This window comes from Amphiura filiformis, chromosome 15 (assembly GCF_039555335.1).
Source record: "Amphiura filiformis chromosome 15, Afil_fr2py, whole genome shotgun sequence".
In the NCBI taxonomy this organism is placed as follows: Eukaryota; Metazoa; Echinodermata; class Ophiuroidea; order Amphilepidida; family Amphiuridae; genus Amphiura; species Amphiura filiformis.
The window spans coordinates 62,215,878-62,242,291 of NC_092642.1; the positions used below are offsets into that span (position 1 = coordinate 62,215,878).

The 26,414-nt window shown below is 37.7% G+C and overlaps 1 long non-coding RNA gene across 1 annotated transcript in view; it reads left to right on the top strand.

The window, feature by feature from the left end:
* Window positions 1–3,014: 3,014 nt before the first annotated feature.
* The window catches only part of LOC140171936 (uncharacterized), a 65,191-nt gene continuing 41,791 nt past the window's right edge, over window positions 3,015–26,414 (top strand). Inside the window, exon 1 of the long non-coding RNA XR_011861661.1 lies at window positions 3,015–3,541. This is a non-coding gene — a long non-coding RNA (uncharacterized lncRNA). The remainder of the gene's footprint in view (window positions 3,542–26,414) is intronic.

The following is a 26,414-nucleotide window of genomic DNA, read 5'->3' on the forward strand; positions in this document are numbered from 1 at the left end:
TTGAATGGCCCCCTGGGGCTAAAGTGTTATAAATTTAATATGCACAAATAACCAGAGTGAGTTCATTGGTCAACCAGTATTGAAAATCCGCACAGTTGTTTTTGTACATAAGTTTATAACATTTGACGCTAGTTGGGGCCATTCAAACTTTCTGAATACGTACCATTTTTAAGAGCAATATTTTAAGCTCCTCCCATTTGCAAAAAATGGTACATTGCAAGTGCATTTCAGCTCTGACGAATATCAATTGCTGACGAGGTTTAGGACATATCATATCAAATCCCAATAAATTTGATAATAACAGAACAATGTCCCGAAACTGTGCCTCCTTATAATTATGTGGTGGATGAAGTATACCAGCCCCGATAGTATAGTGGATGACGTAGAAATACCTCTGATAGCACTGTGGATAAAGTAGAATTATCCCTGATAGCACTGTGGATTAAGTAGACCTACCTCTTATAAGATAGCACTGTGAATGAAGTAGTACTACCTCTGATAGCACTATGGATGAAGTAGAACTACCCATGATAGCACTGTTAATGAAGTAGAACTATACATCTGATAGCACTGTGGATGAAGTAGAGCAGAGCTATCTTAGATAGCACTGTAGATGAAGTATAACTACAGGGTGAGTCAAAAAAAGTGCAATAGAGAAAAGAATCCCTTTTTACTTAAGAACCAAGTTGAACTTTTTAGGTTTGAAAACATTTTATATATGGTATATCCATCAGTGACCTTGTGTGAAAAAATTAAGGAATTAGCATTTACCGTTTTGTTTTTATGACACATTTTTACAGCGCTACCCAATGTTAATGTTTGTCCAAGAGACATCTAAAATTTGAATGTCAGCCCACTCTGTGTAAGGTAGTTTTGGAACAACTGCCATTTTCTTAACCTCATTGGCATTAAAATAAAATGGAGCATCCAGAGTGATATTGCCCGTGGTCTTGTTTAAGGAGAAAAAACATCATTTTACCTTTACTTTTAAAGATGTTTATTCTCTATCAAAAACATACCAATTTGCAGGCGGGTTTTTCAAATGTCAAAATGAAATGCGCGCAAATTGAAATGGAGTGAATTACAAAATATCCAGTAAGTTGTACATATTGGGATTAAAAAAACTGGAGTTGGAGTCGAGTGAGGTATGAAGGACTTAAAGTAATGTTAGAAAGTTTGTTTGAACAGAAAAAAGAAATTAAATTAACGCAAAAATCAACCTTATTTAAGTTAAAGTCAGTTTTAGATGGTGCCTTTACCGCGCACTGTGTGCTCTCATTCAAAATACATGGTACCTCGTGGACAAATAACGAAATTGGGTATCGCAACGAAAGGACTCATCAAAATTAAACGGTAGTTGCGATTCACTTCATATTTTCACAGAAGGTAGCCATTGAGTGTAGCATTTATAGAATATTTCAATATTGTGAAAGTTCGATTTGGTTCTTTCATAAATATCGATTCTTTGCTCTATTGCAGTTTTTTTGACTCACCCTGTACTTCTGTTAGCTCTGTGGAGTATACCTATCCCTGATAGTACTGTGTATGATGAAGTAGCCATACCTCTAATAGCATTGTGGATGATGTAGAACTACCTCTTATAGCACTGTGGATGAAGCAGAACTATCCCTGATAGCACTGTGGATGAAGTAGACCTACCTCTGATAACACTGTGGATGAAGTAGAACTACCCCTGACAGCACTGTGGGTGAAGTATAAAAAAAGGAAGGTTTTTATTTCAAACTCTAATGGTGACCCGCAGGTCAAATTGCTAGAATTGTACATTAAACACAACTAAACAGACACAATGCAATTTGCAGGCAGCAGCTTAATCAGCGCCAATATTGCAACATTGAAACAAACAACTATACAAACATCCAATCCAACCCAACCCCCAAGTAGGCAATGAGGATAAAGTGCCTTGCCCAAGGACACAACACGTTGGTTCGAGCGGGGCTCGAACTCACAACCTATGTATTATGAGTCGGGCGCCTTATCCACTCGGCCACACGTGCTCCCACAAGAAATGCCTCTAATAGCACTGTGGATGATGTAGAACGACCTCTGATAGCACTGTGGATGAAGCAGAACTATCCCTGATAGCACTGTAGATGAAGTAGACCTATCTCTGATAACACTGTGGATGAAGTAGAACTACCCCTGACAGCACTGTGGATGAAGTAGAAATGCCTCTAATAGCACTGTGGATGATGTAGAACGACCTCTGATAGCCCTGTGGATGAAGCAGAACTATCCCTGATAGCATTGTGGATGAAGTAGAACTATCCCTGATAACACTGTGGATGAAGTAGAACTACCCCTGACAGCACTGTGGATGAATTAGACCTACATTCTGTGGATGAAGTAGAAATGCCTCTAATAGTACTGTGGATGAAGTAGAACTACCTCTGATAGTAATGATGATAGCACTATTTACTACAGAGAAAACAATTTCTCGTCTAGAGAAAACATTAAAAAAATATTTGGATCTGCTATTTAAAGACAGCCCATTCCTATATTTTAAATAAGTAAAAAAGGAGAAACTAGAAAGGATTGATAACGTTAATATTATTAATTTTTGTCGATGACACTCATTGCTTTTATTATTTATAGTACAAATTTGGGAGAAAATATCACATCATCTTCTTTATTATTTCGGCTTTAGATGTCTTTCTGTAGTTAAAAAAGTTTTAAAAATTCCCTTCGATATTTTTGTTTATATTTTTGTTTATTTGACCAGTGATAAAGTATCACCAAATAAATTCAATAATGATAACAGTGGAAATGTAATAAAATATCTCATGTCTTTGTTTATGTAACTAAATTTATAATTAACGAAATTATTGATTGATCTCTGACCCTGCTGCTCATAATTATTAGTTACTGTTATATCGATAACTATTAATAATTGGTCGAGACTCAAGATCTGAGCTCTCTATGTATAGGGAGCTCGGTATTGCCTGCAGTTTTAATTAACAAGTTGTCAAGTATGATCGATAAGCTTAATGAATTTGCACTTTGCAGACACTCGTTTTATTTCACCGTGGTCGAGTTGCTTTATTCTCACATTCATCACCATAATAAAGGTCTATCGCATGTATTATAGAGTTAATACTGAACATGTTTGTTTGTATTGAAATTTTCACATACAATTCATTTGAAAAAATGTGACATTTCTATCTTAAAAAGTAGCAGAATTTGCGAATAATTATTTTGCACCTGTCGCAATCGGGGACATCCGCTGATAGGAATTCAACGGATATTTCGTCAGTGAACAACCGCTTGAAACATATATGACTCTTGAAACCACAATAACAGGCGAACGAATAAAGCTATTACATTATTCGAATGTGTAGGCCTATACACAGTCTAGACGAATGCCAGTCCAAGATTCACTGAACTATTGCTGAGGGATGTTTGTACTTGAGTAGCACTGTTTAACGCACAGATATGGATATTGCAGCTGTGTTATATCTACTAATGATGAACTACTTGGTAGTCTTGTTGACTTGTGTTTTAACATGTTACGCCAACATAAACGGTAAGTGAGATTGAGTTTCTATATCGAAATGCTGCTTCAAAAATCGTTGGTTAACTCATATTTCCCAACATTGGTAAAACGCCTACTAACGTTGGTCGATTTTAATTTCATTGGTTAAAATTTAACCAACAGTTGGTTAAAATTTATCCAACAGTTGATTAAATTTTATCCAACAGTTGGTTAAATTTGATCCAACAGCTGGTTATAATGTAACCAATCCCAGCAAACACAAAACGTCTTCGACATCATTCGATAAAGGTTATAAAAGGTTGTCAGAAAACGTTTAAATGTCGGGTTATATAAAGGGTATATTAAGAGTATAAAACGTTTTCATAACCTTAAAAACATTTTTTGATAATCTACTGCTCAGCAAACAAAAATATTTTACAGAAAACGTTTAAATGTCGGGTTATATAAATGGTATAAAAACGTTTCAATAACATTCCAAAAACATTCTTGAAAACTTGATACAAAACATTCTAAACAGAATGTTATTTTGGGGTTGAAAAAATATTTTGCGAAAAATGTTTGCCCAAAATATTTTCAATAACGTTTTAAAAACGTTTTCATGACCTTTTATAACCCGACATTTAAATGTTATTAAAAGGTTTTGAAAAAACATTTTAAGAACATTTCTGTGTTTGCTGGGTTCAAACATTTTAACATAATGTTATTTAAGTATTGACACAATATTTGGCAAAATGTTTGTAAAATAGTTTACAATAACATTTTTGAAAACATTAAAAAATATTGTTGTAGTGTGTTTTCATACAAAACATTTTAAAACGTTATCATGACCTTTATATAACCCGACATTTTAATGTTATTAAAACGTTTTTACCTAAACCAAAAGCCAAAATATAACTTATTTAAAACGTTATTAAAACGTTTTTGTGTTTGCTGGGATATTGGGTGAGATTATTTTAACAGACCACTCTGTTGTTCACCTGTTAACCAACAATTGGTTAGAAAAAGACCTTATTATGAACGAAGTTGAAATGTGCTCATATTGGTTACCAAGTAAACAACACAATGTTCTGTTAATATGGTTTGTAAATGTTTTCTCCCAAATTGGGTTATTCCATTTAAAATCCACACTACCCCTGTGGAAGATTTTTAAAATATCTTCCGCATGGGGAGTATGAATTATGAACACATTAGGCAGGTCTGTTTGAATCGCATACATCCTCTGAGAAAGATTCAACCTGAATAATCCACAGAGGGATGTATGAAATTCAACTGGAACTGCCTAATGTGCTCATTCCATTTGAAATTCATACTTCCCTGTGGAAGATATGAACAAAATCTTCCACAGGGGTAGTGTGGATTTAAATGGAATTGCCCAATGTTGGTTACATTTTAGCCAACTGTTGTTTAAATGTTACTCAACCAAAGTAAATTTAACTGACGTTGGATCAAAATCTTTTAACCAACGAATTTTTAACCAGCGTTTTGTCCGACTAATGCAGACTTACCAAACTCCGGAGTTACTCGCAAAAAGGGTCTCATTCCCTCTCTCTATTCCTCTTTTTCTCTGTCTGTCTCTCTCCTTGGTCTTAACATTGTACGTTGATAGAACTTTCTCCTTTTCTGAGTTATTATGTACATGCAATTGTATATTGAAGTACAAAAATTAAACTATTAATAATTAATTAATTAACTAATTTATGATCAACGTTTATTGCAATGCCTCAAAAACTAACGATCTTTGTACTTTTTTTAGTAGATTTTACATTGAGCAAATCAATAAGGTTGCTGTAGTTTATTAATGGAAATACTAGTATAGTTATTTACTATACTTTTTTTTAAAATTATTGTGAATATTGTGTAATGATGACGATATTACAATGTAAATGACATGTCTTTTACTTTGTTAAATGTCACCTCATTAAACTGAAGCTTTTAAACAGAGTGCATGCATGCACGCATATATTTTAGCGTTGTATTAAAGCCCTTTGCATTTTTTCACCTGTCTTGAGCAAACAATACTTGGGTTTCTAGTCCGATCCATCAATTTATTGTAGCCAGCCAATATGGCGGATACGCACCATGGCAACAGGACGCCTGCTGCATTATCATCATCACAATTGCTGTAACCTTGTCACTTCTGATACTCTTCAGTGATATGCTCATCAGGATCGTAAAAAAAAATCAAATTTTGGCATCTTTGTTAGTGCCATAGATGTGTTAACTTAGCCTGGTATAGTGGTTAAACCAATAGCTATGTATTTTAATATTGTTTAGTCACTTGTAAAGTATACTTGTTATTTTAATAGCTATGTATTTGGTCTTCAAAAAGACAAAAAATAAAATAAAATAAATAAAAATGAGACATTTTACATGAATCTGTAATTTCTCTACTTAAGGGGAGGCGATCCTTTGTGCGTAATTATAGAGGGCCAGGGGATTCACTCTATCATTATAAGAAAATATTTGAAGAAATCAAAGAGCCCCAGGAATAAAAATTGTGGTGTAATTCACGCCAGACACAATTTTCTTAATGACAAAAATGAATTTTTGTAATCGATTAAAAACCAAACGTTTTATACCGATTGTGACGTGTCATGTCAAAAGGAGACACTATTTTGGGCAGGTTATCAATTTTGAGGTTTTTACAAATGTTAAACATAGAGATATTTTGCTCCACAACACCGTTTTCCCCAATGAAATCGGACATTCCTAAGCGAAGATATTGAATTCGTAAGTTATGGTATTATAAAATTGTAAATTGAGATATCGGCCTTCGAAAATATTATTGACAATGTTGAGAGTAGGAATTACCTTGGAAAATGTCTCAAAAAATACCAGATGCCAGTTACATTCCGGTTTGATACTATCAGACAATATTTTAAACATTAATAACATCACAAATTCGCAACAAACCCAACTTGTGAAAAAACGACCAGATTTTTGGCTATTTCTCCATTAACGACCCTGCCCAAAAGTGTCTCCTTTTGACATGACACATCACAATTTTGAATTTAGCCTGAATCCGTAATCTGTTTTGACCATTATGCAGCGAACCATTGTTGAAGCTATTTCACATACATGTTCAAAATTTATGATCGCATTCCGAAATGAGTAACTTGTCGGTAAATCGTGTATCGTATCCTTAAAAGGGCATTTCGTGATCCACAGCCTCATCCCATTGAAATTTTTATATCACTGAAATACTCTGGCTACATAATGTTTATTTACAAAATATTTCTTGCAGATTAATTCGGTAACCAAAGATATCGCGAAATTTGAATTTCGTTCTGGTGCACCAGAACGAAATTACAACGTATTGTCTATGGAGCAGTGTAATACACATAATCATGCATAACTCGCAAACGCAAAATCGGAATCTACTGAAATTTTGGGAATATGCTTTTTTCGTGGATATGTACTGAAAAATGTCATAAAAAGAGGATCCTAGGATCACGAAATACTCCTTTAAGTAGAGAAATTAGCTACATATGTATTTGAACAGGACTTTGTCAATACTGCTGTTTAAATTCATCGGTTTTTTTGGGGGGCAAATTTTTTCATTTCAAAAATACCAAATGACAATTTTAATGACATATCCTTCTTTTAGGAAATTTATACACAATTCTATTTTAGTACACATTCGCTGGGATCACTGAATAGGCCTTTTTACGCCTTGTAAATGAAATCAGGAGATTGTGTTATTGTTTTACTGCGATATTTATGTGTCTGTTCAAATCTAAACAAAAAAGTGGAGTAATTATCTTGAATAAGAGAGACCTATAATCATGATAATACCAATTGACAAACAGTATACATGCAAGTGTTTTTTTGTGGTGCATGGTGCAAGGGGTGGTGCAAAAATTATGTGTTAAATTATAGAGAGGGGGGAGCAACGATATATTGGCAGGCCAATAAGGGGTGGGGACAAGCGTGACAAAGATATTAGGTGTATTAGAAAAACGTTAAAGTGTGTAAAATTTTCTCCTCGCTGCACTCGCATCACATGATTAGACAATTTCAGGTTTTTGATTTTGGCTCCCAAATCTGGCATGGTGTTTAAAGGGGTGGTGACAAAGATTTATTGGCATGCAAGGGGGTGGGGGAGAAGATTGTTTGGCAAGGCCATATTTCTAAACACATATTTTATATGATACACATCGACGACGCCTGGGAAATAATTATTTTGTACAGACAAGGAAACTAAATCAATACCCGGGATCAATACACGTGTAACACAGTGAAACGGTATTGGTAAATCAAGCCAAAACATAATATTATATTAGGGTAATTGTCTTTTCATTTTCCTATCCCCAAATCGCGTGTATCCCTTGAAATTGGATTTCTTGTACGGAGAAATGAACCCGTATGTATGGGCGCTCTGCGCATGTTCGGTTCAATTAGTTATCACCCGGCTGCGCATATTCGGTTCAATTAATGATCTCCGTCAGCCATTCAGCGCGGCGTACGTATTCAATCAATTATCTCCGTATCCAATCAGAGCGCGCGATGGCTGGGCTCTGCCAGTCTTCCTCGTGGTAATCTTTCTTTTACTCGTTGGACCCGTTTGTGAGGGTGCTAGCTGAGTAGTATGACCGAAGCCATTGTAGGAGTGGGATGCATTGTATAGGGGTGTGACTGAATCCTGTATGTTGTAGTCTGGAGTTACGTAAATAAAATATTGTTGAAGATAATGAAGACAAATACTACGTGATATTATTTAGATGCACTTCTGCTTGTAAAAGATATCAAAGGTGGGGTTCTGCCCCCACGACTTGCCCTAGTCTCATGCAAAACTTTTCGTGTTCCTATTAAGGGACTGGTGTCAACCCGGCCACCTGACTTTCATAATCAAATTACAGTCTGACCAGGTCTTATGTTTATATACACATCGAGACAGTTCAACTAGAACAAAGGTTCGTCTTGTTCCTTGGCAATCGGCCGTCCCGCCACAACAGTTTTACTGCTATATTCATACGATAAATCTTTGGATACCGGGTAGAAGATGATGAATATCTCCCGTAATTTTTTGTTTCTAAAGAAGCTTATTTTAAGGCTTGCACTTGAAGAAGGCAGAGTGTGTTATACGGAGTAGAGCGTTGGAAGGTAGAGCTGCCGAATTAGATAATGAAGCAGCTAAGGTCGAGAGGCGACGGGAGAAGTTTAAGGCAGAGAAAGGGGTTTGTGAACAGGTTTTCCGAGGGAGACAGACAGATTTAACGGAATGGGAGGCAGAGTTGAAGGAAAGGGAGAGGAGACTGAGTGAGTTAGAGGGCCAAATAGAGGAGAGAAGCAAGTCGATGCAGGAGCATGAGGTAACACTTGAGGGAATTAATGCTGCTCGTAGTGAGGTGGTATTGCAAGAACAGGGGAGATGTGGATGAGGAGTATGACAATAGGCCAGAGAAAAGTCCGTTAGAGTTTGATGGTGTCGGGTGGAAAGACTTTCATTTACATTTCACTGCATGCAAGGAGTATAACAGAATAAGGTGGATGAAAAGGGTGAAGAATAGACAGAGGAGGGAAAAGGGAAGGAATCAGTAGGACAAAGGAAGGAGATGGAGACTGCAGGAGAAGAAGGGATTGTTTGTCAACATAATGCCGGAGACTAAGAACAGAAATGACCCATAAATGATGATCTTTGGCTTGTATAATAATTATGTGCATAATCATACGAAAGTGGCATTTTATCATAGGCCTATGTAATTTGCATAGTTCGCATTATATTATATAGACCATTTTAGACGGTTTACAAATTGTGTGAACGCACATCGTCACACACCAATTTTGCAAGAAAAATGAGAGTATCTTCTATCATGCACGATAAGTTGACGAAAAAAGATACCCTGTTCTACGTCGGTCGGCCTTTTTTTTCTTCTTTTTTTTTTTTTTTTCCCAAAAATCACCAACATTTTTAAATAATTTGCAATTTGAGAAAATACAAATAAAAACTTTTGTTCCTGAAATTTCCGAAATTTGGGTCGGCATTCATTTGTACAGGTAAAATTGTTTTCCCAATTTGTTCAAACTCTGGGTCGGTCGGGCCCGTAGAACAGGGTTTTCTTTTTTCGTTGCCTAAAAACAAAAACAAAATTGCTCCTTTCAGACTCAAATCAAAATGGGTACCATTAGACTCTGAAAACCAAAAATGAAATTTGTCATCTAAGATTCACGTCACATGACCACAACCAAATCTTGCAACAAAAGAAAGAAATGCTCTTTACAATAAACTCTATAACATCCACGATATAGTCAGCAAAACCCCCCAAAAATGCATGATAAAGCTCAACATGTACATAGATATGTACAACTCCAAATATATCAAGGGAGATGGGGCCTTTCTTGACACATATAAAGGTGGGCGTACACGAGGCAATTTCCATTGCAAGGCCCATTACTTAGAGGGTGAGATTATGTGCTCACTGACCATGAAGCTAAGCAATTGAGCAAAATGCACGAAGCAATGTATGGCCTTGCAATTCCTTGAGCGTGCTCATAGATTTTGGGATATACTCAAAACATAGGCCTATAGTGGTTAATGATTTTCATAATCATATCAAAATGGCACCTGTGCTGTCTAGACAGCAAAAGATCGCCGTCCTGTGTATGTCTATACAACTTATCTTTTTGGGCCATATGTGTTGCTTTGGCCATGTTTTATTTGACTAGCAAGAATTTGACAGTAACAACCCAGGGGTAACAACAGCATAGGCCTACAATGTAGCATACCATGTGCACACATGCATTACAATGTTGGTGAATCAAGTTGGTCCCTACATTTCCCAAATGAATGCAGCGACCAGCTAGTGTTCATTCAGCTGATTGGCTGGAGGAGGTTAGATTGCATGCAAAAACCTTGAAAGTAGAGCATGTCTCTACCTTTTTGCCTGTTGCTCGGGGGATTAATTTGCCTGATGCTTGGGGGATTAATTCCTTGCAAATCCAAAATACACGGAGCAATCTTTTTCCAAGGTCTGTGCAACAGGCAATTGCTTGAAAAATTGCATCGTGTATGCCGGCCTTTACAAACTACACATGCCTTTTACCAGAAGTCCATAAACCACCTCCAGATAACTTACTCTTCCATGCACATCCTATTATATAGGCCTACTAATTATTAGTCCATATACCTGATTATTGTAGGCCTATCTGCAGGTATGGACCATTATGATAAGGATAATGAACTGAGTGCAATGCATTCGTCAAGATAATCGCACGCGCCGTGGAGTTATTGCATTTAGCTTGAGAGCCGATAGGCTCGAAAGCTAAATGCAATAACTCCATGGCACGTGCAATTATCTTGACGAATGCATTACTACGAGTACATTATCCGTCATACACTGAGTGTAGGCCTATTAAAACAATAGGCAATATTAATTGCTGCATTCATTATATTAGTTTTAATATTAGGAAAATATCTTACATTTTAAAAACACCGTCAGGACATTGACCAGCTACGTAGCATTTAACTGGTAAAGAAAATCAATCCCTGTAATCAATGGTATCGATTGCGCCATACGTCATACTTAGGTAACTTATTCACGCATGGTTTAATTGACTTGACTTTATGTTGTGATCATTTAATATTGTGGTTTCGAACACAGAGAGTACTGAACCAGTTGGAAACGATCGATTTAGATGTCAGACTAGTACTACGGTGAATATCAACTGGACTTTATAGCTCTATAATTTGAACTACTTATATTAAAACACACGACATTGGGATTTAACAATTTGTTCAGTATTATCATAGGCCTTCAAACACATGTGTTTGAAGGCCTATAATATATAAAGCATGATCATGATATTATGCGCTAGTGTGTGTTTCCCAGGCCCGGCTATGTTATTTTAGATATAGGCCTACATGTATTTCATTTGTAAAATGCTGAATATTTTGCAATGGTGTCATCTTGTATAATTATGATCCACCTGTTTTTGGCCCTTTTTAATTAATAGAAGCTCGATTATTCTCATTTGATGTTTGATTTATTTGAGGTCATTAATCATAATTTATGACAATGATATTTGCAAGGGTGCAACTCTACTAGTCTTATTACAAGACTGCCCTATCCCGACCCTAAACCCTAATCCTAAACTCCGTAAACAAGGACTGGACTCAAGTCTAGCGAGTTGCACCTTATTCGGTAATTGTACACTATTATAGAACACCGTTTGTAACTATACCATTTTAACACCACAGAATGTATATTTGTACTTTTTTGTTGGTATATATATCGAACAGACAATTATATAGTTATGTGATCTCTGTGTCTAAAGCGCCACCTAACTCTACTTTATGGTTATGTGAAAGTAGTATTTCTAGTATTTGAGCGTGCACGTATTATCTAGAATCTATTGTTTAGCGTGCAGGTTTTAGATAATGCATTGTTTAGCGTGCAGGTTTATATAATTTGGGCTGTGAAGGGTAGTTCGCGAAAATAATGCACGGGAGAAGAATACATAACGATGAATAGAAACGGGCACTAGAAGTGTATTATGAAATACATAAAGCCGTCAGTGGTGATCGAAGCAATGAGGGAGGGGGTACATTCCGAAAAGAAATCAACCGAAAAGAAACAACCAGAATTGCCGTGTACATCTTCTTTTTAACCCAATAAATGTGTTTTGCGCTAAAATAAAAATGCACAATTTTGCGAGCTTCGTACGCATTGGCCAGGTAATACCAATATTCCAAATTTTGGGGCGAATTTACACTGAGAGAATTAATGATTTCCTCACAGATACGATTCTTACTAATTTGGGGCAATTTTTAAATTTGCCGATGAACATGTTTTCCGACCATTTATTTTACCGATGGACATCCTAACGGTTTTAATAAAACGAATCATTAAATTGACTTCTAGCAAAAGGCGCTGGTTCCCGTACCTCGGAGTTAGCGACTTTGGTGGGCTATTTTGAAACAGTCATGGTTGCACATGCAGGTACCTCTTTTGAAAGTCCTAAACAAGGCATAGCAGTCGCTGATATGGTATGCAGCTTATCACACCACTCCACGCCATACATAAATTCTCCCAGTCACATTTCCCCAATATGGAATTTAAAAAAAGTTAAATTTTAATTTTACTTCTTTTAAAGTTTGGCAGAGGCGGGGTTCGAACTCACGGCGCACCACGCCGCTTTGGATATGCTCTATGAGCCTAGCGCCTTAGACCACTCGGCCACTTGTCTTGATGGAATCCATTTGAAACTTATTTGAAGATATAATCGCAACTTCAATATAGGCCTACCACGTGACAAGCAAAAGCAGAAAATGTACCATATTTTGGAATTGTATTTGCCTAAAACATTAATGTGTATTAATAATAATAGCGCTCAATTGTTGTTAATCCGACAATAAACATGATAAATGCGTGTCTATATGGACAATACATTATATCGATTTTGACATATGCTCGCACGGTGTCAGTACATTTCCATGGTCAGTAAAATACTATAGAGGAAGCTACCAATAATATAGCATTAAAAATTTTCTTATTCTAACAGCAAGCGTTTCTAGAATGCAGTATGGCGAAATGTGGTGTAGCAGCTTATAGAACATGGATAACATCTATTGTCCTTACTATGGCCAATTTCAGCATTAAAATTGCCAAATTTGTGCGCTCTCAGCTCATTTGTCCAGGTAAAGTCATTTTAGCAGCGGGACGAGTGGGAAATTTTGCACCTCTGGCTCGGTGCGCCCTGTCCAGCAAACACAAAACGTTTTCGACATCATTCGCAAAAGGTTATAAAAGGTTGTCAGAAAACGTTTAAATGTCGGGTTATATAAAGGGTATATTAAGAGTATAAAACGTTTTCATAACCTTAAAATACATTTTTTGATGATCTACTGCTCAGCAAACAAAAATGTTTTACAGAAAACGTTTAAATGTCGGGTTATATAAAGGGTATAAAAACGTTTTAATAACATTCCAAAAACATTCTTGAAAACTTGATACAAAACATTCTAAACAGAATGTTATTTTGGAGTTGAAAAAATATTTTGCGAAAAATGTTTGCCCAAAATATTCTCAATAACGTTTTAAAAACGTTTTCATGACCTTTATATAACCCGACATTTAAATGTTATTAAAAGGTTTTGAAAAAAACATTTTAAGAACATTTCTGTGTTTGCTGGGTTCAAATATGTTAACATAATGTTATTTAAGTATTGACACAATATTTGGCAAAAATGTTTGTAAAAATAGTTTACAATAACATTTTTTGAAAACATTTAAAAATATTGTTGTAGTGTGTTTTCATACAAAACGTTTTAAAACGTTATCATGACCTTTATAAAACCCGACATTTTAATGTTATTAAAACGTTTTTACCTAAACCAAAAGCCAAAATATAACTTATTTAAAACAAAGTAGGTAATGGTGAATCCAACGGACGAGGACACAAAACACATCAAGGATCAATAAATGATACAAGAGGATACCTTGAATATATGAACAACTGGAAAGAAAAAAAGCAAGGTACACCAACTTGACGTGGGGAACAAGTAAAATACAGACTAGGCAGTACGAAGTGGGGGAACAAAATAGGCATTAGAAGAAAAAGTGTACTAGAACAAGTGATGAAAATCATTGAGCACATAAGTAGACAAAAACCAAACAACCAATATAGGCCTAAAAACAGGCAAAGTTCGGTGCCGAGTGCCAAAGTTATATGGCCAAAAATCGCCAATTCCAGAACCCACGGAGGTGTCAGGAAAACAGTACAAAAGTACACTGGAGTGATGAAAATCACTGTGTACAAAGTAGACAAACAAAACCTAACAGACAAAAAAATCAACCGACGTTTCGAGCAGATAAACTGCTCTTCTTCAGGGACAGACGACAAAATATTAAATTAAACAACGAAAACTACATGGTGTAGTTTACAACCAAATACAAGACAGAAACTGAAGGCAAGTGAAAGGTAGCAAACAAGACAAGCCCAGCGCAACCAGCAAGTCCAGCAACTATAAGCTATGTCTTTACTGTAAGAGAGCATGTTCACTACTGAGCAGTGTTGCCAAAACTTTTCAGCGTCAAGGCGCGGCGCATTGACTCGCCAGGCCGCGGTAAACGATTCTCAAGTAGCCCAATTTTTAAGCTTCCAAAAAAGCGCCCAATACCGGATATTTGGGCGGATTTACCCGAACTTAGAACGCAAAACACCCAATTGGGCGGAAAAGCACTTGACTTTAAAACTTCCGGTAGGCTACTTACTGGGAAATTACTGACCGATCAATAAATGGTCACAAAACCCATTCAAATTGCAATTTGAAGCTTCAAAGACTCAAAGCCTTTATAAATCGGCTAAATTGAAAGGAAATTACATCAAATTATTGCCGCGGCTTGAGATTGGCAAAAGTAGCCCAATTTTAGGCAAGTAGCGGCATGCTTTTTTGAGTAGCGGCAAGTGATCGCCAAGTAGCCCAATTGTGCGCCTAAGGCGCGGCGTTGGCATCACTGCTACTGAGTGCTGTGAAGCAATATGCAAATTGACAACTCCAGAGGACAATAGGGTATTGTCCTTATTGACAGGATGTAAATGTCAAGAGGGGTCGCAATCAATAGAAGAGAAATAGATTGAAAAGAGGATCATTGGACTAAATAGGAAAAAAGTATCACTCAAACAATTAATAAGAAACCGCATCATCAGGTCCTATCCTGAGGCGCTTCAGAAGAGAAAAGATGACGCGGATTCAACATGGTTAAGACAAGACGGATTTGGGGATATAGACGAGAGACAAACAAGGGGGTCCTAGGTCCGGAACCATGACGGCTGCAGGGGATCACCAGCAAAATCAGACAAAGTAGGTAATGGTGAATCCAACGGACGAGGACACAAAACACATCAAGGATCAATAAATGATACCTTGAATATATGAACAACTGGAAAGAAAAAAAGCAAGGTACACCAACTTGACGTGGGGGAACAAGTAAAATACAGACTAGGCAGTACGAAGTGGGGGAACAAAATAGGCATTAGAAGAAAAAGTGTACTAGAACAAGTGATGAAAATCATTGAGCACATAAGTAGACAAAAACCAAACAACCAATATAGGCCGTTGTCTGATTTTGCTGGTGATCCCCTGCAGCCGTCATGGTTCCGGACCTAGGACCCCCCTTGTTTGTCTCTCGTCTATATCCCCAAATCCGTCCTGTCTTAACCATGTTGAATCCGCGTCATCTTTTCTCTTCTGAAGCGCCTCAGGATAGGACCTGATGATGCGGTTTCTTATTAATTGTTTGAGTGATACTTTTTTCCTATTTAGTCCAATGATCCTCTTTTCAATCTATTTCTCTTCTATTGATTGCGACCCCTCTTGACATTTACATCCTGTCAATAAGGACAATACTCTATTGTCCTCTGGAGTTGTCAATTTGCATATTGCTTCACAGCACTCAGTAGTGAACATGCTCTCTTACAGTAAAGACATAGCTTATAGTTGCTGGTTGCTCTGGGCTTGTCTTGTTTGCTACCTTTCACTTGCCTTCAGTTTCTGTCTTGTATTTGGTTGTAAACTACACCATGTAGTTTTAGGTTTTGTTTGTCTACTTTGTACACAGTGATTTTCATCACTCCAGTGTACTTTTGTACTGTTTTCCTGACACCTCCGTGGGTTCTGGAATTGGCAATTTTTGGCCATATAACTTTGGCACTCGGCACCGAACTTTGCCTGTTTTAGGCCTATATTGGTTGTTTGGTTTTGTCTACTTATGTGCTCAATGATTTTCATCACTTGTTCTAGTACACTTTTTCTTCTAATGCCTATTTTGTTCCCCCACTTCGTACTGCCTAGTCTGTATTTTACTTGTTCCCCCACGTCAAGTTGGTGTACCTTGCTTTTTTTCTTTCCAGTTATTTAAAACGTTTTTAAAACGTTTTTGTGTTTGCTGGGTGGGTACCATTCACGCAAACCAGAGTTCTACAAAAAATTCAATGGATATAAGACTGAATCTGAATTTCATATTGCTAAATATTCAAAGGAATGATTAATATGACATGTATACAGTAAAAATATCAGTACAAAAGTAACCAGTGTAAACCGGTGTAAATAGGGCCAAAAAGTGCATGGGAACAAAAGTATTTAAAGATTTTCGGGGCTGTGGAATATTCATAAGCCCTGGTGGAAGGTAAACTGGGGGGGTGGGTGGCCAGCCGAAAGTGGGGGTGCAAGCAAGTTTGGTGAGTATCATTTGTTCGGGGGGGTTAGTAGGCCGTGAATGGGGGGTAATTTTTGGCAGGCCGAAGCAGGAGGGGCAAGCATTTGTTGGCACGCATTTTGGAAATTTTGTCCTCCCCAGGGGCTCATAATTATTACACAGCCCCTTAATATCTGCTGAACCATCTTCCAAACACCGATGGTTTGTTTTTCCAACTTTCTGTTTATTAAGTTTTAAAAATTGACCTCCAAAATAATGCAAACTTTTGTCCGTATTCATTTGTCCTAGTTTCACAGTCATTGATTTTAAGAACAATAAGAAGAAATCTGTTCATTATATTGTTATAATAATCCAATATGGGGATTCAATGACCCATTGAGATCGCGTGTGAGATACTATAGTATATCTCACGCGATACATATGACCTTAACCTATTTAATTTTGTACAAATGACTATATTTGGTTATATTTTATAGGAATTTTTAACGTGTTCCGATATAATGACACTAAAAACTCAAAAAGGTAATAATTTAAAAACACAGGAAATTTGAACCCTACAGAAATCATCATGTCATGAATACATTGTATTCGTACATCGCCTCTAAAACTAGTATCAAACTAATAAATAAATGAAAAAAAAATGAAATTCATAGCTTTTGATTGTGGTCAAAATAGACAAAAATACCATTAAAGAACGAATGCGTAATATTCCCTGGCCTGTCAGCAGGATCTGCCCCACGGTTTGAACGATAGTAACAAGACGTACATCCAATCGCCAAATCGTAGATACGCGATTGATTGGGAAGGTTGTTTTGAGACCCCGTTTTTAGCCACATGGAAATCTAAAAAGCGGAGACCTAAAACGGGAATCTCAAAGCAGCCATCCCCTATAAATAAAGGCCTACTAGTACGTTTAACATTATAACATGTTGATTTTGATTTAAATTTTTGATCCAAACACAAGGAATTAATTCCTACCTCGGAATTTTCAGATGGTACTCCATCTTTCATCAGCGAGTGAGTGACTGTATCAGGTCGTGATATTTTGACCTTTGACCTGATAACAGACTCGTAGACTCCTGAGAGTTTGAACCGGTCCCGCCTTTGTTGAGAGATGGTTGGTTGGCTTTGATGTGAACTGCTTCCTTGACTCCACGTGTGAACCACCTACTGTCCCTGTCGAGTATGTGAACTTTATCTGAGTCTACGAAATGTCCAAGAGACTCGATGTGGATATGGGTTGAGACCTCTGATGCTGTACTACTGGGCCTCCTATGTTCCTGAAACCGTGTTTTCAAGGAGCGTTCAGTTTCACCAATAAGCTTCTTTGCACTGTCCGTCCGGTTACAGTTTTTGCCCTGGCAAGGGATGCGATATACCGCGCCGGACCTGTAATGTCCTTCTTTTCTGTCTTGTCCTTGGGTGACACAAGGATTTGTCTTAGTGTGCGGGTTGGTTTAAAGAACACACTAACACCATAATTGCTAAGGTCTTTTTAATGGCTTCAGAGGTACCTTTGATGGAGGGTAGCACTACGTGACCTTTATTTGGGAGTTCATCGTCCACTCGCTCGTTTTGTGAGTTTTTGGTCGATTAGCTTTATCCAGTGCCCATTTGGGATATCCACATTTCGCTATAGCGTTGTTCACATGAGATTTCTCGTCCTCGCGATCCTGGTGGTTGGTAACCCCGGGTTGGTGACTACGGTATCGGCCCTATGGTACAAAGTTCGGATGACTCCAAGTTTGTGATCAATAGGATGATTAGAGGCGAAATTTAGATATTGATCCGTGTGTGTGCTTTTGCGATGAATAGTGACTTTGGTGGGAGTATCTTCGGTGGTAAATTGAATGTCCTTATCAAGCGAATTGAGGTGGTCAGTAAACGCTTGAGAGTGACACTTCTTAAGTTTATAATGGGTGTCATCTACATAGCGAAACCACCGCAGAGGGGGCGGGGTGCTGTCTCAATAGCTCTCTGTTCAAGATCTTCCAAGTAAATGTCCCACAGTATCGGAGAAAGCGGAAGGCACATGGCCGCTTCGTGTAACTGTTCGTAGTACTCTCCATTGTAAACAAAATACTGTTTAAGACAAGCTTCACAGAGTCTAACTATCTGGTCAGGTGATCATTTAGTTCTTTCACCGACGGCGCCATCCTGTTCTAGCGAGAGCGTACAATCCGAAGTGCTTTGTCAACCGGGACGGATGTGAATAAAGCACTGACGTCATACGATCTTAACTCTTTATCCTCCTCCACTCTTTGATCTTTAATAAGTTCGACAAATTGCTGCGAATTGGAAATGTAGTGTTTGGTTTTTCCGACAAGAGGTGATAAAATGTCCGCAACTAATTTGGAACAATTATAGGTGATGGAGCCAATGCAGCTGACTATTGGGCGCAAAGGAGTGTTCGGTTTGTGCACCTTGGGTAGTCCATAAAACTTAGGGGAATTTTCAGAAGTTGAGTACAACTTCCGATACTCGACCCTGTTTATGGCACCTTCTTTTTCAATGTCCTGCAATACTGACACAAGAGTTTTCTGGTATCTGGAGGTAGGATCCCGTTTTCCTAACTTTTTGTATGTGTTGGTATCCCCAAGCAAAGCTTCACACTTTTGGTGATATTCAGTGGTGTACAAAATCACACAAAAACGGATTGACTGATCTTTCCTTAGGTCCTAAAGCGATTTCCTTTCGTCTTTACTAATGTTAGAATCAATTTTCTTGGGTTTACTTACGAGATTCACAACTTTGGAACGCAATTCATTCGCTTGAGTCTCGGGTAAATTCCGACATGCAGACTCTGTAGCTGTGATGAATTCCACTACCGAAACTTCCTCCTCAGTTCAAACCGCGAGCAAGAACATTGCGAACAGTTCAGAACCCATTTCGAGATGCAATCCGCGGCAATATTGTTATTAGATTTGCGTTTTTCCTGTTGTTCTTTCTTCTCCACGAGACGAACAAATTTACGTTGTTGACGTTGTTTACATGTATCGTGCTCTTTGACCTCTGATTTCGTAATATTGACTACTCTATTTGGTAATTTAGGATTAGTGTCTTTAAAGACACGTTTTGTTTGCAGTATAATCACTGACCTCTAGCGGGCGGTGACCGAAAAAGTGAAACCACTTGGCCGCCATATTGGTGAGGGCAAAAAAAATTTCACCTCACTGATGAGTAAAAAATAGTCTTCACCCAAGACACATTGGGCTATTCCAGATGTATTCCGCACCCCCTATGGAAGACATTAAAAAAAATACAATTCCAGCTGGAATTGAGATGTGTCTAGAATTCCAGCAGTCATTTTTAACACAGATTCCGGCTGGAGGGTATGGAAGACATTGAGACTAGGTGAAATTCCGGCTGCTAAAATTAACAAAAAACAAGAGTGGGGATTGTGAAAGGCCATGATGTGCCTATGGAAGACATTCATATTTCTTAATATTTCGGCTGGAAAATGGTCAAAAATGCTCCAATTCCGGTAGGATCTTCACTTATGGTCGCCATCTCGATTAACCTATGAATGACATTTACAATTTACTTGAATTCTGGCTGGAAACTGAAAAAATGTTCTAATTCCAGCTGGAACCCTATGGAAGACATTTACATTTACTTGAATTCCGGCTGGCCATATTACCACAATTCCGGCAGGGTCTTCCATGGGGTTTCCTGACATGTAATTCCGGCTGTCAATTTAGCCCCGAATTCCGGAAGTGTCTTCCAAGGGGGGGGGGTGCGGAATACATCTGGAATAGCCCATTTTGTGTGCAGTATAATCAATGATGTACAAAAGGCAATAACGCAAGAGTTGAGCGAAAAAGGACAATAAGACCAACATACATGTAGACCACCCTTTTCATTTAAACAAAATCCATTGAAAAATACAACTATTACAGATTATCACAAACCGTTTGCCCCTCTTGCACAGATTTCTGCCAACACAATTTGCAAACCGCCTGTTAAGTGGTCTAGATAATATTGATTTCCTTACATGCATTCTTTATTAGTCCTCGTCATTTTGTCACTTTCACAACTTTTCACATGCATACATATACGAGCCGTAATTACGGACAAGATCATCATTTATGGATCATTTCCATTCTCCATCATTATGTTAGCAAACAGTACCTTCTTCTTCAATCTCTGTCTCCTTACTTTGTCCTACTGCCTCTTTCACTTTTCCTTCCTGTCTTTTCTTCTCCCTCTTCACCAGCCTTATCCTCCCCCTTCTTTCTTCTTATCTCCTTTTTCCTTTCTGTTCTTCTAAATCGTGTCATCTTTTTATGTACACGTATGCCCTGGGACACGGACCTAGTGGGACATGGACCTGCTGGGACATGGCCCTAGTGGGCATGGACCTAGTGGGACACGGACCTAGTGGGACATGGACCTGCTGGGACATGGCCCTAGTGGGCATGGACCTAGTGGGACATGGCCCTAGTGGGACATGGAGCAACATACTGCAGTTACTCTCCGTTTTCCTATACACAATACACAGTGCTCTCACCATTGAGCTGTGACCTGTACAAATCGTGTCATGTTAGAAGAATAGGCATTTGTCTAGTTAACGTCAATGTGTGAAAAATAACCGGCCAATATTAAAAGTACTCTCAAAAACTTCTAGCAAATATATTCCTCTAACATGACCTAAAATTACAGCTAGGTTAGATGCTCAGAAATATTCGTACTTTGGTAAAATAGTGAGTGAGGGCAAGACATAGCTAGCCAACGTCCCGTGTTAATTGAATGGAGAATTGACCGAAAATTTTGGTAAACGGACCGCTCACTTCTGAAGAATGCCACACGAAAACGGTACAAGCTACATTTAAAGTACTCTCTGTTCGATCATCATGATGAGTTTCTTACATAGTATGCCGAAATTGGGTACTGTAGGTGGTTGACAAAGGGTCGTACTTCGCTGATGAGTAAGTGACAGTGAACAAGAAATTCAGCGCCCATAACCCAAGTTAGTAGCTAGTTAGTGGAGGCCGTCACGGGACTGATTATTGATTATTGAAGTGCCTTATTAATAGATACGCACGATTTAGGGCAAGAAAAAACCCGGGACACTTTTGGAGACATCATCATCATCATCATCATCATCATCATCATCATCATCATCACTTTCTACATTTTTTCTAAACAACATACTGTTTTAATAAGATTTTTTTCTTAAAATGCCTTTAACTATAATTATTGTTTAGAGCGTGGTGAAATAAAACATCACGATTTTCATCACAAAACAAATATAATGCATAAGAAATCGTTTGTTTTAGAGCGTGATGATGAAATAAAACATCACGGTTTTCATCACGAAACAAAGTAATACATAAGGCTGAGTTCACATAGAAGTATACGGTATACGGTATTCGCTATACGAAATACGCTCATTCGATCAGGCTGAGTTCATATAGGGTATACTATGTGAACTCAGCCTGATCGAATAAAACGTTTTCATATAGCGAATAGCGAGTATCAGTTACCCATTTTCTTCGTCTTATCAAATGCTTGTAACTTTACTTTTTGAGGTCACATTGCATTCAATGAGGTGTCATAATGTGCAGAATTAGATAGTGCATCTATTAAAAAAATGAATTTGCCCACAATATGGTTTAGGTTTTTAAATTTGGACGGTATACGCTGCACTAAAATCGAACACGCGCGATTCCCACTATACTATACTATACGCAGGTATACGGCCTTTTCGAATAGCTCTTATGTGACCCGGTACTATGAAATTACCTTGCTCGATTTAATCTATACGCGTGCACCTGTGAAACGTGCACCGTATACCCGAATAGTATACTTCTATGTGAACGCAGCCTAAGAAATCAATTTTTCGTGAGTGATGAAATAAAACATCATGATTTTCATCACGAAACAAAGTAATACATAAGAAATCGTTTGTTTTAGAGCGTGATGAAATAAAACATCACGATTTTCATCACAAAACAAAGTAATAGGCCTACAAAAGAAATACTTTTTTCGAGAATGATTAAATAAAACATCACGATTTTCATCACGGAACAAAGTAATACATAAGACATCGTTTGTTTGATTGCAATCAACCGCGACAGTTCGTCTCACACACATAACAATGCACTGCGATCAAATAGGTTCATGACAACATTTGATTGAATGGACTGCACTGCGACATGATTACGGTGCACCGGTTCAAATCCTTTGTTTGCAGCCAATCAATAATTTCACGTACAGCCTCTATGCAAATTAGAGTTTACACACGCTGCAGCTGGGGTAATCGACCGAAGCTGGTTGTCGTCAGTGATCGAATGCATGAGCTTATTTGCTTTACTGAATCGATTTACTGGATTAATATCCTGTTAACTGGGTTTAATGCCACAAAGGTCGAATCGGGCTTGCCATGGACCATAAGTGCATCATGAGTGGGACATGACCCTAGTGGGATTAGACCAAATGGGATTGGACCAAATGGGATTGGACCAAGTGGGAATCAAATAGTCACTATGATTGAAAACCGAATTAAAAAGATTAGTTTGCGGTAGGGCAAAGGCGTGACGTGATTGGTTGCTGACCTGCGCAGTACAGCATTTTTTGGTCTGGTTGACAGGACGTCATACGCAAACTAGTCTTTTTTTAAATCGGTCTTCAATTATAGCGACGCCAATTATGTCATAAACATCATAAATACGATGAATTAGAATCGGATATATTCATGTACAAATGATAATATCTTTGTAAAGCAATCCAATATTCGTAGCCCCAAATAAGTACTTCATAATTAATGCAAGGATAAGAGTACAGTATAAGCGTATGCAAAACGCCCTCAGGCATGACACATTTTGAGTTAAATTTGTCCGTTATATGGTTTTAGTTATTCCGCGTGATTTGTTCATAAGATTTTCATAGTTACTTTCAAGAATTTTGTCACAGTTATGTCAGTTTGTGTCATCGCAAAATAAAAACCTCATAAAAACCCCACGCAGCCGTTAACGTCTATAGCTTCAGAACTACTAATCGCATTCACAAATTTTTAACATAGAGCGACAGATGGTTTATGTACACACAATTTGATACCCAATTCGTCCAATTTCAGTCAATATTAACAACACAGCAGTATTTGTAGGGACAAAACCCCGAATTTAAAAGTTGCACTTACAGCAAGCATTATGGTATGTAAAACCTGCCATTATCTTCGCGCTGGATTCAAATCAATAGAGAGATTGCGATTTCCAAACGTAGGATCGAACGTACGTGGAATCTATTCAAAATCCCGTCACAGGAGAGTGATTTTGAATAGAATCCACGTACGTTCAATACGTACGTTTGGAAATCGTAATTTCTCTAATACAATGTATTGTATCTTTTAAATTCATGTTTTTTTTTCGTTTTTTCTTTAAAAATACTGCTGTGTTGTTAGGCATAATATTGAACGAAATTTTGCGAATGGGGTATCAATACGCATGTTAAAATAAACATCTAAAAAAAAAGTATCTATCCCCCTTAAATAATAGCCATTATTCAAAAAGGGGCTATTGTATTACAAATCCGTAAAATTCGTTGGAAGCAGAATTTATTTCTGCCCATTTTGACACCTCATTTGATACGATAGCCCAGAAAACAATAAAACACCGGTCAATTTAATGTAGCGAGGTCCAGATTTGAAAGTTGCACTTACATACAATACAAAAACACTCAGATATCATTACACAGATTTCCTTCCATTATACTGAATACAAAATCAATACAATTTACTGCAACTTTCAAATCGTGGGTTACATTGATTTAAATGTACGCTGTGACGCCAATATTTAGTCAATTTCTACAAATTCTGCTTCCAACGCATTTTACAGATTTGTAATACAATCGCCCGTTTTTGAATAATGGTCATTATCTCGTGGGAGATGAACTTCTCACCAGGGCAGCGAAAAATAATTTTCTTTCTGGGAACGTAAACTGTTGTTTGAAATATGTTCTGCGAGCGTGGAGCCGGAGCGCGAGTATGAACACAATTATTGAACAGGTGGGGTCCATGGGCGAAGCCGCAGCGCAGTCTTGGAATTAATTTGCGCGAAGCGCACAAAAAATGGCACTTTTTATTTTAAAATGACCAAATATGGGGTTAATTTTGGATAGAAACCCATATACAGGCGTCAATTTTGAGGGGATGGTTGTATGGACCATCCCCTAACAATATATTGGGGGGATTTATCCCCCACGCCGGATCTACCCCTATGTCATTAACTCATTAGCTAAATTACCAATTGGAGTTATTACTCATTGGAGTCGTAGTGTTACATCCAATGGCCAAATTGTAAAGTTCGCACATTTTGTTGATTTGTAGCTTGAGATTACAAAATTGAATACTTAACATTCGTGCGCGCGGAGCGTGCAAAATTTTTGGAATGCACATGCCTTCTTGTATTTTACCCTCGAATTTTTTTGATCCCCCCCCTCTATTAAGGACTGATTTTTTTATCCCCCCTTTTTAGGACCCAAAATCCTAGTTATTGAACATTAAATTAGTTCCAAGATATGAACAGTTGAAGTTTTTTCAAAACAATATGCAACAAAAGAAATGATTTCCCTTGGCAATTTAATGAAAAACCTGCTTTTCTGGGGGAACGAATCCTACTTTATATCCTGCTATATTCATTCCTGTCACTGGCGTTTAGTTTTATTTATCAGTTATCGTCGCAGAAAGTTCGCAGAAAATATTTCACGAGTGATCGTGTTCACAGAATATTTTCAGAGCTTCAGAAAAATGATATTAAAGATTATTTTTCCCGTCTTGATTTTTCTGCGACTCTGAATTTTTTTTCTGGGAACGCCGCGGCGTTACCACGATAGCGGGGATTTCGTAGCCCTGCTCCTCACCATCGTCGATCAAAATCCCTACTAAATCTTCCGCAAGATCTTTTGAGTTCATGACATGATGTTCAGATTGTCCTACAAGAGGACCTAGTATTTCAGCAAGTGCTTTTGAAGTCTCATACATAATTGACCCACAATAGTCTACGATTGGTCTTAAAGGAGTGCCGGCTTTGTGAATTTTTGGAGTACAATAGATTCTGGGTGTGTTTTCAACCGTTGGGTAAAGTTTCCAGTCCTGTTGAACTGTGATTTTGCCATCATTCTTTAACCTAGTAAGTAAGCTTATAAGTTTTCTCTTGTACCGAGCAGTTGGGTCATACTTAAGCTTCGCATAAGTTTTGTCATCATTTAACATGGTGTTTACTCGTTCTTCGTAATCATCTTTGTCTAACACTACCGTCGCTTTCCCTTTATCTGCCGGCAGAATCAGAATTGTGTCTTCCTTTTTCAGATCTTTTAGCGCATTTTTCTCCTCTTTTTCCTACCCCACATTTACGAACAATTACTCCACTCCAAAACGCCACCAACGTTGAGTTCCAGCAGGAAACAGACGAGAAGTGTGAGAATTGATCAGTCAATTTGAGAAAGTACTACGGTGTAGTACGAAACGTCATTGAGGTATGTTTAAGATCATTATACCGAAATACTTTTGGATTTGTACAAAAGAACATTTGCAAAATATGAATTATGAACAATCCTGATGAATTTATTTGCGGACAATAATTAATAGTTCCGAAGCTATAGACGTGTTTGTAACGGCTGTGTTACTTTTTGTGAAATCGTTATAACGAATGTGACCCGTTCTGACAAAACCAGGAACAAGTCGCATTTTTATCATTTCATTTGAATACAAATGTAAGCATGGGACAATAAGCTTTAAAATGATACCA